This window comes from Phyllostomus hastatus, unplaced genomic scaffold (genome assembly GCF_019186645.2).
Source record: "Phyllostomus hastatus isolate PE091 unplaced genomic scaffold, TTU_PhHast_1.1 phas_contig_402, whole genome shotgun sequence".
Lineage (NCBI taxonomy): Eukaryota > Metazoa > Chordata > Mammalia > Chiroptera > Phyllostomidae > Phyllostomus > Phyllostomus hastatus.
In genome coordinates, this window is record NW_025333873.1 from 15,410,791 (window position 1) to 15,423,160 (window position 12,370).

General features: G+C 61.6%; 1 long non-coding RNA gene across 1 annotated transcript; it reads right to left on the bottom strand.

The window, feature by feature from the left end:
* Positions 1-948: 948 nt before the first annotated feature.
* Positions 949-3,208, bottom strand: LOC123822545. Its single transcript, XR_006786355.1, has 4 exons — positions 3,030-3,208; positions 2,423-2,556; positions 1,582-2,128; positions 949-1,196 (listed from the first exon to the last, which is right to left on the bottom strand). It is a non-coding gene; the product is annotated as an uncharacterized LOC123822545 (long non-coding RNA).
* Between the last annotated feature and the right edge of the window lie 9,162 nt (positions 3,209-12,370).

The following is a 12,370-nucleotide window of genomic DNA, read 5'->3' on the forward strand; positions in this document are numbered from 1 at the left end:
TTTTGTCGCCGTGACTGCAGGCCTGAGGGGCCAGGAGGAAGGGTGTGGGGAACGCATTGGTGATTTCCATTACTCACCTGCCCGGGGGTGACCTCGGCCACCTGTGAGTCGGCACAGGGACCTGGGGGTGGCCGGGTGCAGTGGCAGAGCTCTGAGCCGGCCCTGGGCACCTGGGGGCTCCTGGTGCTGGTGACCACAGGCAGCTGTCCCTCTGTCTGGCTTCCCTCCCCCGCCCCGCAAACCGAGACCGTGCTAGTGGTTTCTTTCAGTTTCTTGTGACGGAAACTCAGGGAATGGGAGTGTCACCTTCTCCCCTCACCTTGGCCGAGGCCGCGCTTCAGCCGGGCGGTGAGGAACCTGGCGGGGGCTCCACCCCGGGCCGGGGCCCCAGAGAAAGGAGCTGTTCTTTCAGTGTTCACACCTCCCTCCGAGTCCGGGGAAGGCTCTGGGTGGTCTTCCTTGGGTCTCGGCTTGGCTCACGTGACAGTGGACACGGGGACGGGGTCCTCCGGCTGATGTTCGTCAGGAGGAAGGCGGGGGCGGGGGCGCTGGGCAGACAATGGCCGTGGATGTCTGCCAAAGACACGGAGTGGCCAGAACCTGCGTGCCATCGTGTCAGCCGCACGTCCACTCATTTCTTGCCTTTTCCTTATTGTTTCCCTCTTTTTCGTGTGAACAGAATTGTGTTTAGGGTGTGAAGGGATTTTATCTCCCCGCTCAGCGTTTCTGCCGTGGAAGACCTGTTTGGTGGCCGTGTGGCTACCCATCGCTCCGGGGGTTGCAGAGTGCTCCGTGAGCCGGGGGGCGTCTGTGGTCAGGACACACTCCTCCCACGGCGCCAGGGGCCCCTTCCACTGCCCTGCCCTGATAGGGCGCTGGCTGAGACTCCCGTGGGTGGAAAGAAATCAACTCTAAAACATTACATGTTTTTTAGAACTCTGTTGTCGAAAGGAAAGGCCCACACTTTTGGCTATAGAACACACGGGTCCCGGAGACGGGCGCACGGCAGGGGACCGCACTGCACGGCACCGTGCGCCCCGTCAGGGAGTTGCTAAGGCAGCGGGCTTCAGAGTTCTCGCCACAAGGGAAACATTTCTTTTTGTAACTCCGCGTGGTGACAGGTGTTAACTAGGCTGGCCGTGGTGATCATTTTGCAACGTGTGCGAAGAGCGCATCGCTGTGTCGCACACCTGAAACTAACATACGGCCGCGTGTCAGTTCTGTCTCGGTAAAAAAAGGATCCGCGGCAGCTTAGCCCCAAACACACACACACACACACACATACACACACACACACACACACACACGGCGCATCCGCCGACCAGCCAGCCGCACAGAGCCGCAGCCGCTCAGGACACACCGCGGAGACGGGACAGGAGCTTTAGGGGCCAGAGAGGAGGGCAGGGTGCCGTGCTGACGCCCAAGGGTGGCCGCCGTGGCCACGGCCGGACGCCACGTTCGGTCTGCGGCTCCCGGCGCCCGGGACGAAGAGGGACACATGCTGTCACTTCGAGAGCAAACCCGTTTCTCGGGGGCAATGAGGACGCCCCCCGCCCCCCAGGCAGGCGTGGGCGCACCCACCTTTCCCAGCACACAGCCCGGAAGAGGCTCGCGCCTGCGCTTCTGCACACGTGTGCGCACAGGGCGAGGGACCGCTTCCCCGACTCCGCGTGGCGGGTCCTAGGGACGGGAGGCACGGGTCGTGACCCCGAGGGTTTCTGGCTGGGTCTAAACATAGAGCTCATCGGGGTGGGGGGAGGGCCGTTGAGGAGCGCTCGTTATAGCAACGAGGATGTGGTCACGATGTCCGCGGTCGCTGGGCTGCTGGGGTCCGGGCACGCTGACGTCCAGCGTGGGCGGTTGCACGCTTCCGAACGAACGTGGCCTTGGACTCTCGCCTCCTCAACAGCCGTCAGGCGCCGCCTCTGGGCGGGCGCTCTGGTGTCGCCCTGGCCTCAGGGCCCCTCCCCCACGCTGGTCTGCCCCACGACACTCAGCCCTCTGAGAGCTCAGGCTGTCTGCTCATGCCCCACGGAGGGGCCGGGGGGGGGGCGGTGGAGGGTCTGGAACGGCGGTTTCCTTAGCAACTGCTTGTGTCACAGATGCACACAGTCCAAAGGCCCATGCTCTTTGGAAAACAGAAAAAGAGACGCTATGAGGGCACGTTTCAGGTGCATCTCCATAGGGTCTCGAAGGAGACCCTGTTTTTCACGCGCGTGGGACGAGCCTGTGAACGTGCGTGTGCGTGTGCGGGGGGGGGCGGGAAGCAGAACCCTTCCACGGACTCACAGACTTTGGGTGGAGCCATTCCCCTGCGGACAGCTGCGACCCGGGACGTGTGCGAATCCCGGCCGGCAGGAGGCCGGCCTGTGCCAGGCACAGGGCAAGGCCAGCGTGGGCCCACGTTCAAGACCAAACTCACCGAGTCGGATGAGCAGCGGCAGCCTGACTGGGCGCGGTCTGGTGGGCATGCTGGTTTGGGTGGAAACTGGGTGGGTCGGGGGGTCCCTGGAAGGTTGTGAGTTGGGGACGGAGGAGACCTTGCTGAGGCAACTGCTGGGGGATGGGCGGAGACAGTCAGAGCCAGGGGCGGGGCCGAGAGGGGACTGGGGGGAGCGTGCAGCCCCTCAGGCTGGCGCCGGTGGCTCCAGTGCTGAGCGGTGGCTGTGGACTGGGCGTCTGTCCTGGGTCCCGCCCACAGACCTCCCTGTTCCTCAGAGTCTGCCTCGGCTGCGGGTGGCTGGTTGGGGTGGGGTTGCTTTTCCCGGAGAGAAAAGGCCCAGGGCAGAGCTGGGCTCGGTGGTGATGGGCCGGGAGGGAGGGGGCCGCCGGGGGACCCTCAGTGGGGCTTTCTGACCGTGCTGCATGTGAGGTGCCCGCTGGGCGCCACGCTGGTGGTAACGAGCGGGAAGCTACGCGGTCACGAGAGCCCTGTCCGTAGGGGCTGGAACACACCGCGCTCTGCTCCTGGTGCGGAGGCCCCCCTTTGACCTCTGGGCAGCCCGGTGCTGCTTCACTCGCCACCTCACCTTCCGGCCGCTTCTCTCCCTCTCCTCTTTCTCTCCACGGGGCTTCCTTTGCGTGGGCCTGGAGGGACACCAACGCGCTGCCCGAGTCCACGGTGTGTTGGAAGTCTTAGGTGTGTCGACGAGGCAGAGGCCTTCGAGTCACTTGTTTGCCGTCACTCACTCAGCGGTCGTCCCCTGACCTCCCGCTCGGCTCTGGGCCAGGCGGACAACAGGCTGCGGGAGGGACACACGGAGAAGGACAGGGCCCGGCGGGGGGGGGGGGGGGCGGGTGACTCAGAGGAGACAGAGCAGCGAGCAGGAACTGTGACGCTCAGTGGCAAAGAAACGAGGTGAGCAGAGGGAACCCTGGAGGGCTTCCCAGTGGAAGTGTCTTTGCGGCGCTGCTCGAAGAATGAGGGATGGGAAGAAAGCTCAGGGAGCGGAGGGGAGGGTGGAGCTGGCTGGAGGAGCCGCGGGCGTCCGTCCAGCTGGGGAATTTGGACTTTGAGAGCTTGGCGCTGGTCCAAGTTTAAAATAACAGCAGCATGATTGTCGCCAGGTCGAACAGTGACCCTGGCCTGGGGGGCGTTCCTGCTGCCCTCCTGTGCGCCCCGTGCACCGGAGCTTCCGGGGCCGTCTCCTCTCTTCCGGGGACGTGGTGTCCAGACGTGCCTGCCTGGACCCCTGTCACACTGGTCCTCCCTTGCAGTTCTAGAAAAAGTAAAGCTTAAAAGTCACCGTTGGTGGTGCGATCGCTCACTGTTTTCTGTGGCCAAAGACGTGGGGGCTCCATCTGCCAGTGTTTCGAGATGAGTGTTCCAGTGTGCATCTGTTCTGACCCCGCCCCCGTGGGGGGGGCAAACGTGTGTGTCAGCGGTGTTTTGTGTTGGTGTGGTGGGTGGGCCTGCGTGTGTCTGTGTGTGCCCAGTGGACCACTCCGGCGGCCGCGGTGGCCTCCTCTGGAAGTCCGCACGCCAAGGCGAAGGTCAGATGCCTGGGAAGGTGACTCACGGGCAGAGAGAGGGCCCGCTCTGGCCATGAGAGCATCCCCAGGCTGCTCGCTGTGAGACGCCCCCACACGTGGCTGGAAGCCACGCCGGGCGTGAGACAAGGGCCCGTGTGCAAGCCTCAGGGGGAGGGCATGCTCGGCCCTTAACGCTGAGCGTGATGGGAGGCCAGTGTGTGTTGGCAGCAGCAGCTCCCTCGGGGAGGCCGTCCGGGCTCCCGGGGCTCCCGGTCACCGCGTCAGCCCGCGCGGCCGCCCCTTCCGGAGGACAGCCGGGCCGGCCCGCGGGGGCTCCGTGGGCCCGCGCACCTCCACGCTGCAGATGGCTCCCTTTGTAAGGGCTGAAACCGTGTTTGGTGGAACTGATTAAATATGAAAACACCGCCATCTGCCACTTACTCTCACATAAAACGGCGCGGGCAGACGCTGACGTCTTTGGAGGTGATCGATTCAGCCCCGGGAAGAGGAGTCGCTCACGGGGCGGCAGCTGCCCGGCGCCCAGGCGGGGCCTCTGTCCAGGCACCGACGCTGTCCGGCGGGCACACCGGGGTGGGGCAGGGGACGGCGCTTTAGTAGTGAAAGCAGCGGCTGTCTTCTCTGCTCCCCCGGGCTTCTGGCCTGTGTGTAGCTGGGAGGATATTCTGTGCACGTTGCTGCCCCTGTGTGGGCCGGACACCCAGCCCTGAGAGAGCGGGAGGGTCTCCTCTCAGTTCAGTGCCGAGAACTGTCGAATGCTCCATGCCTATGCGGCTGCTGAGTGCAGAGTTCTCCTTTCTAAGGGGAGGTAGACCGATGGGTTTTACTGAAAACTGCATGGTGTACAAAGAAACCGTGCCACGTGTTACAGACTGATTTACAAAGAGCTGCATTTACATTTTCCCCGGCCAGTGTGGCTCAGTTGGTTGGGGCGTCGTCCTGCCAATGGACCCAGTCAGGGCACATGCCTAGGTGGCAGGTTCGGTTCCTGGTCGGGGTGGGTGTGAGAGGCAACCAGTCGATTGATGTTTCTCTCCATCCCAGCCCCTCTCTCTAAAATGAATCAGCAGGCCCATGGGTGAGGACGAAACCGGAAGAAGAAATAGCCCCATTTGCATCCCTTCAACAGCTACGGTGATCTAATGTTCTTTGCAGGAGTGTTGGTAACAAACTGTATCTTTGTGTAGGAATATTTTCCTACCAATTTTTCCACAACCTAAATCCTTTCAGAAAGCAAATTCAGACATTAAGACACTTACTTGGTGCTGTGTTTATAAAATACTCTTCTATTCGTGGACTGGTTGTTAGATGTAAAATGATTTTTTTCTCTCTAATAAAATTAAAGCCAGAGGGAAAACCAGGATTTTCTCATCTTGTTCATCATGATTTTAAATATCTGAATTTTTTTGTGACTGGTTAGGCAAAGTGATTTAAGACGGCTTGGGACTGTTCCCAATGAAACCAGATGTGGTGACGAGCTGTGCCCCTGCGCCCCTCGGGGCCGTGTGGACGCAGCCGGGTCTCCGTGGGGGTGCCCGTGGGGGACGCCGTCATCCTGAAGCAGGTCCTGGCCCACTTGTCTCCTGTTTCCTGGGGCCCAGTCCTTCCACCGCCGCCGCCGCCGCGCTCCGGCCTGGCGAGCCGCGCAGGAGGGCTGTGTGCCGCCTGCTCCTCTGCCAGCGTGTCAAGCGACAGTTGCAGGAAAGTGTGGCCAGAAGTGTCACCTCTCGGGCCACATTCTTAGCCTCTCCTCGCGGCCACGCCCAGTTTGCCCGCCCACGTCCGCCTCTGAGCCGCCTGTCACATCCTGCCCACGTCTCTTCCCCACCGCCACTGGTCCCTTGGTTTTCTCTGTGCCGGTTTCCTTATTTATTTCGTACTCCTCCAGCTTTGGGGAGATGCTGGGATGTACTTCTAGAGGGAGCAGGAGACTGGGGCTGGGTGGTCTCCTTGCCGCTTCATCACAGTCACCCACCGCTCTGCCCACGTCCTCCCCCACGCGGCCCCCTTCTCTTCCTCCTCCTCGCCCTCTCTAGAGCACCTGCTCCCAGAGAGCTGGACGTGCCTGGGAGAGCCCGCCCCCACCCCCGCTCGGAGCGTGACCGGTTTGGAGAGGGTCTACAGAGACGTGACTGGGTGTAGCCCGGGCTTTAGGATGGGCCCTTGTCCAGTCTGACGGGTGTCCTCACGAGCCGGGGACACTCGACACAGACTCCAAGAGGGAAGACGACCGCGTGAAGACTTGGGGAGAAGGCAGCTGTCCACCCGCCACAGAGTGCCCCTCCCAGCCCCCAGAAGGGACGGGGCTGGCCAGCGCCCTGAGCTCTCACCTCTGGCTCCCAGAATTGTGAGAACGTGAATTTCCGGTTTTCAGCCCCTCTGCCTGGGCTCTGTGTTACAGCGGCCCGAAGAGACAAATGCCCAGACTGCCCCCGTCCCCAGGGTCCCACTCGAGGGGAGAGAAAGATGCGAATATCAGTTGTGAGACAGGGACAGGGGCGTTATCGTGAAGCTGGGTAGAAAGTCTGGCAGAGGGAGGGGGAGGGCCATCTGAAAGGCCAGGAAGGCTTCTTGGAGGAGGGGGTACGGATGTGGCAACTTACTGATGAGGGTGGAGGTTTCAGGCAGACGTTTGGAGGAAAGTGTTCTGGGCAAAGGAGGAAACTCGTGCAAACGTAGGAGGGTGTGGGAGACCTGAGGTCGCTTAGGCGACGGTGGCAGCCTGCTTGGTGCCTTTCTCCGGCACCCCCTGTCCCTGCCGATGTGACGGGATCTCCTGCCTCCGTACCCCCTTCATTCTGGGGGACATCCTTTGCTCGGCGAGCAAACACTCTTGTCTCGAGAACCCGAGTCGTGTCTCGAACCTTGGATTTGAGTGTGGGGGGAACTGGGCCCTGCCCCGTCCCCCCGCAGCACTCCCCCGTCGCTGCCTGAGGGTCTGGAGCAGCAGGCTGCCAGGTGTCATGGCTCTGAGGCCTGCCTGCGGTCAGCTGGGCCGTCCTCTCCTGGGGTCCCTCCTGCGTGTGGTCCCGTGGCGGCCAGACCTGGGATCCCCCCGAGGGGCTGGCAGGGTGGGGGTCCCAGACCACAGGTTCCCTCCCATGCGTGGCACCTGCTCCGGGGCTGGGGGCTGTGGCCTGGTCTTCCTCTCTGTGCCGTGTCCCCCAGACACAGCAGGCAGCCCTGCGTGCTCCGACATCGTGCACTGGGCCCGGCTTTTCCCAGAACAAGCCTTTGAAGGGACAGAGGAGCAGACATGTGCCCTGGCCCCACGGGCCACACAGCAGTGCCTCTGTCGAGTTCCCCTGGCTGCACCAGGCCGGCCGAGACGCCAGGCGGGGGCGCCGCGCAGGGCCTGAGTGCTGGGGGTGCGGTTCCCAGGAGAGCCCCCAGGTCTGCGCCGAGTCCCCCTTCCTAGGGGCTGGCGGCATGGCTCTGCGAGGTCATTGTCAAGAACTTGAACTAGCAACTGGCACCATGACAAAATTTTCTTTGCTTAAGAAAGCCAGACCAAGAGAGTGTCAAATTCGGTAGCAGGTCCCCTTGGCTGAGCCAGGACGACTCAGCGGAGACGTCACCGTGCGGAGCTCCATGGGACAGCCTGCCCAGGCCACGTTGTGCGTGTCACGGGGACCGGACACACTGCTCCGGCTGGCTCGGTCCTCACCAGGGGCTGGGGGCTGGAGGCAAGAGGGGCGGCTTTCATTCAGCCTTCGATGAGCGAGGGCCCGGGAGGGGACCACCCGCCGTGTTATCGGGGAGCACCCGCGAGCCGCCTGTCCCTGGCACCCGGAGTCTCGATGGGGAGGCTTCTCAGGGAATCCTCTCCGAAGCCAGAGCAACTGAAATCTGAGTGAAGGCGGAACATTGAACTGGCTGCTAATTCCTTCCCTGTGGAGTGTGTTTCAGTCCCAGCTAGAAGGATCGATTCGGCTTGTTTGCTAAACCGTGTCGAGAGACGTGAGTGTCAGTAGCGCACGGGACCTTACGTCGCAGGCAGGAGCCGGCATGGTGGGACCCTCGGTCTGCTTCCCACGCCGCTCCTCGGGGGGCCTCGCCCCGTCTGCAGGCCGGCCGACGCCTCTGCCTGATGTGCACTGTGTTCCCTGCGACATCAGTTTTCATTTTCTCCTCTGCGAGCAGGTCCTTCGTCCTTCCTGCCATGTGCTCGCTTAGTTCTGACCGTGTTGTGCGAGCATCCTGCGTCGTGAGTGGCGTGTCCCCGGAGGCTGCAGGAAACCGAGCACCCCGTGACCCGGGAACGGCGTCCTTGTGGGAACCTCACGGGGCCGGACCGGTAACGTGGGTCCCCCTTCTCCGATTAAAAAGTGCGCAGGCCCAGAATATTTTGTCCCTTTGCACAAAGGCCACCCTGTTCCGTGGCTCTCCTTACACACCTGTCGGGAGAAGATTGACGTGTTCCTAGAAGTCCGCGTTCCCTGAGCACGGAACCCCCACGTCGGAGGACGGGTGAGTGGGGCCCGAAAGGGGGGACACTCACCGTCACACCCTCCGGAGCCAGGAGCTTCTCTGGCCCGGCCAGCGGACAGGCTGTTGGCGGTCCCCGTGTGGGGCTCATCTGGGGAACACCCGAGGCAGGCTTGCTTTCGAAAGTGCGCCTTGTCGATGGGGGGGCTGGTGCCGTCTGCTCGGCGGCCCCCTCCCTGGCTGTGCAGGCAGACAGCGAGGAGGGAGAGACTGGGGATGACCACCTGCCTGCGGGCGCTGCGTCCCCACCCCAGAGCTGGCCGGGGCGGGACTTCCGTTTGGGGCAAGCTGCAGCAGCTCTTCCTGCGAAGATGTTTGGTGCCTTCTGTCCACAGCTCAGCCGGTGGCCAGTTAGCCCTCTCCCTTCAGTGCCCCTTCTGTAGGCCGCCCCTCCCGGAGGTGCCCTGGGACCTCCGAGAGGTGTGCCCCGTTCTCAGCGCCTGGGGTGTGGCGTCTGCCATGGGGGGGTGTGTGGCATCTGCCATCGGGGGGCAGGCGTCCACTCAGCCCGTGGTGGTCACCCGGGGCTGTGAGTCCAGTCTGTGCTGAGCAACTTACTATGAGGAAATTCAGTAAATTATAATAAATATAAACAGGTTCTTTTATACCTCTGGGGTTTTTGTGGGTTCTGTCTCCGTGGTATGTCCCCCCAAACTCCCACTCCTTCCTAAACAAAATCCCACAGCTGGGTTTACGCCATCCTTCCCAGTGGCTACATATATATGTATATGTGTGTATATACGTGTGTATATACATGTGTATATATGTGTGCATATATGTATATATGCACGTATATCTTTGTCTTGCACACAGAAACGGCCAACAGTGGTCACAGTTCTCAGATGCTCTCCCTGTCTGTCTAGCCTGTAGCTCCTCTGCAGGCTTTACTCAGTTAACTTCTTAATCGTTGTATTTGCAAACTCAGCTTCCGCCTCAAAGCTCTTCTCATCTTTCGGGTGGCGTTTGGAGCCTTTCTCCGAGTCCTCGGGCGCCTGTCTGCAGAGCTGTCCACCGGAGCCGCGCGCTGTCCACCGGAGCCGCGTGGCATTTCAGGGGAGCGTGAATTCCCTCGCCGCCTCACACAAATCTAATCTGAGCTTGTTTTTGCCCTCAAGACCTATGCCAACGTGTGAAGGCTGGCGGACGTCTTTTGTTGACTTGGGGTCATGCTCCCCAGTTTGGCGCGCTGTCGGGGGGCAGAGGCACCCCCGAAGTTTCAGGAGCTGCCCCAGTTCCTCGCGGCCCCTTTGGTGGTTGAACAGCTTTCACAAGGCCCGGGGGCTCCCGTGGGAGGTTGAAGGTTGCGTGGGCGGGGGGGGGTGGGGACGTGGCAGAAGTGCCATTCTGCGACACTCACGGGTCTGTCTCTTACACAGCAGGTGTTGATCTATCGACGAGCGCCCTCAGAATGTGTGTTTTCCGGGGGGGGGGGCATAGAACACCCTGTGTAAGAACACACTTACGACCCTGAGTCCTTGGGTCCCGAGAGAAGGCTCCGCCCCCAGCTGTGGAGGGAGGTAGGAGCACGTGAGCCACCGAAGGGACGGCCGGGACCGAGGACTGAGGACCCGACGGCTGGCGGGGACGGCGGCTCTGGCTTCCACTGCGAGGACGTGAGGAAACGCAGAGAAGAGGGAGCGGGCTGGGAGGGGGCGGGGGGGGCAGGGAGGGGACAGGGAGCGGGCGGGGAGCGGGCAGCGCCCGTATCGGTTCCCCTCGGTGTGTCCACGTGGCAAAGGGGAAGGAAGGAAGGACCGTGACATTGGAGCAAGGAGGCGGACCGAGTGAGGGGCTGCGTGATCGCCGTCCCAGAGCAGAGGCTGGTGTTTTTAATGTTTTTGTTTTTGTTTTTGTTTTGTTTTGTGTTTTTGAAATCTGAGTCTTCTCTCTCACTTTTTTAAAGGCCCAGGCTAGTTTCTCCCGAGCGGTGGACGTGTTCAGGAAATGCTGGTGAAGTGTTAGTTTGGAAACCCCAGTTTTCTCTTTCTCCTTTTTCCTGGGAGTTCGCGTGGGTTCCCATCACCCCGCAGTTGCGGATGAGCAGCTCGCTCGCAGTGGGACAGGAGCGTTCTCGCTCTCGCACGGTCCCCTCTGTCTCCTTTGGCGCCGAAGCCGCGCACGCCGGCCCTGCCACGGCTCTGCCCCGGCTCACTCTCCCCCCCCCCCCCACAACGGCCCGGCGCCCGGGGTGTGCCCGGCACTGTGTTGGCTGGGCTCAGACTCCTGTGCAGACCGGCTCGCATTCTGGAGGAGAGCGTCTTCGGGAAAACGTCTGTCTTAGGTGTTTCGGTAAAATGATTTTTTTTTTTGCGTGTTTCAAATTGTGTGAGTGACGTTTCGCCCGTCTGTCCAAACCACGGTCCCGTGGGCACCCTGAAGTTTGTCGCTGATCGATGGGGAAGGTCTGGACCAGCCGGCGGCAGGTGCGGTTCCCAGTGCGTCACAGGGGGCCTGGCCCCGCGAAGGGCTCCCTCCACGGTCCCTGCCGACAACCGCGGTGACTGCAGAGCACACGGCCGAAGGAGAGAGGAAACCGGACTGCGGCCCGTGTGACCTTCTCACCGGCCCACCAGGTCATAGTGATTACTAGAGTGTTCCTGTAGTGTGACTCAGCTGTCATTTAGAAAAACCAAATTTAAAGCCAAGACCAGACCGTCTCTGCGTGCAGACCTGCACATATCGTGCGTGTCATGTATCTGCAGCCCAGGCGACCGGGCGGACACACACCGGTGTCCCCGTGTGCCAGGACCCGCGAGTGAGTCAGCGCCTGTTCCGGTCCCGGTGCAGGCCCGCCCTGGCCGGGGACGCGTTTTGCAGGAAGTAGGTCTGGGCTCGATTAGGTTTCTGAAATTTTCACAATGCAGTTTCTGATTTCAAAACATTGGGCAACCGCTCTGTGTTCGCACTTGGTAACGTTGTTTGTCAAGAAGAGAAACCACCGAAGCAACAGGCAGTGGAGGGGACACTGTGTGCCTCCGTGTGGCAGGGCGGGGGCCGCCGACCCACCGGGGAGCCCGGGGCAGGGCAGGCTCTGTCGTAAGAGCGTGTGCACCGGGGGTCATGCATGGTCACGCCCGAGCCCCGGCCCGCCTCTCCCGGCTGCTGCACCCTGCTGAGGTCGGCCTGCCGGCTCCCGTTCCTGCTTCCGACACCCGAAGGCGGTGGCCCTTCCCCTTGCGCTGTTGGGGGAATTCGTTACCTTTAACCTCCAAGACCTGCGGCACATGACACCGTGCGGCTCATTCCGGCCCCCCGTGCCCCCGCAGTGCCCTCCGTCTGCCACGCAGAGCTCATCTGACCTCTTGGAAGCGTGGTTCAGCACCGAACCTTCTTTTGTCAACTCCTGGAGATACACTGTCTACACAGTTTTAACTTCTACTATGTGAAGAGCGATAGGATCTCTGTCCCTCCCGGACAGAGCTCTGCGGGAACTCCCATTTTTTAAAAAGATTTTATTTATTTATTTTTAGAGAGGGAGGGGAGGGAGAGAGAGAGAGAGAGAAACATCAATGTGCGGTTGCTGGGGGTCATGGCCTGCAACCCAGGTATGTGCCCTGACTGGGAATCGAACCTGCGATGCTTTGGTTTGCAGCCCGAGCTCAATCCACTGAGCTACACCAGCCAGGGCAGAACTTCCATTAAAACTGCAAAGAGGTCATGAGACCAAAAAGCTTACGGCGGGCCGGCAGGATGTGTGGAAGGCAGGTCCTTGCCTCCTGGTCACTCACTGAGTTCCTCAGCAAACCCGCCCGAGCGTCCACTCTGCACGTGTCACTCGACTGTCCCTGGGGGACCGAGTGCCAACCCTCACTCCCGCGTCTGGGATGCTGAGGCCGAGCTGGGGAGGGCAGTGCTCCGCCCGTTAGGACGTCGAGGGTGTCTGGCTCACCAA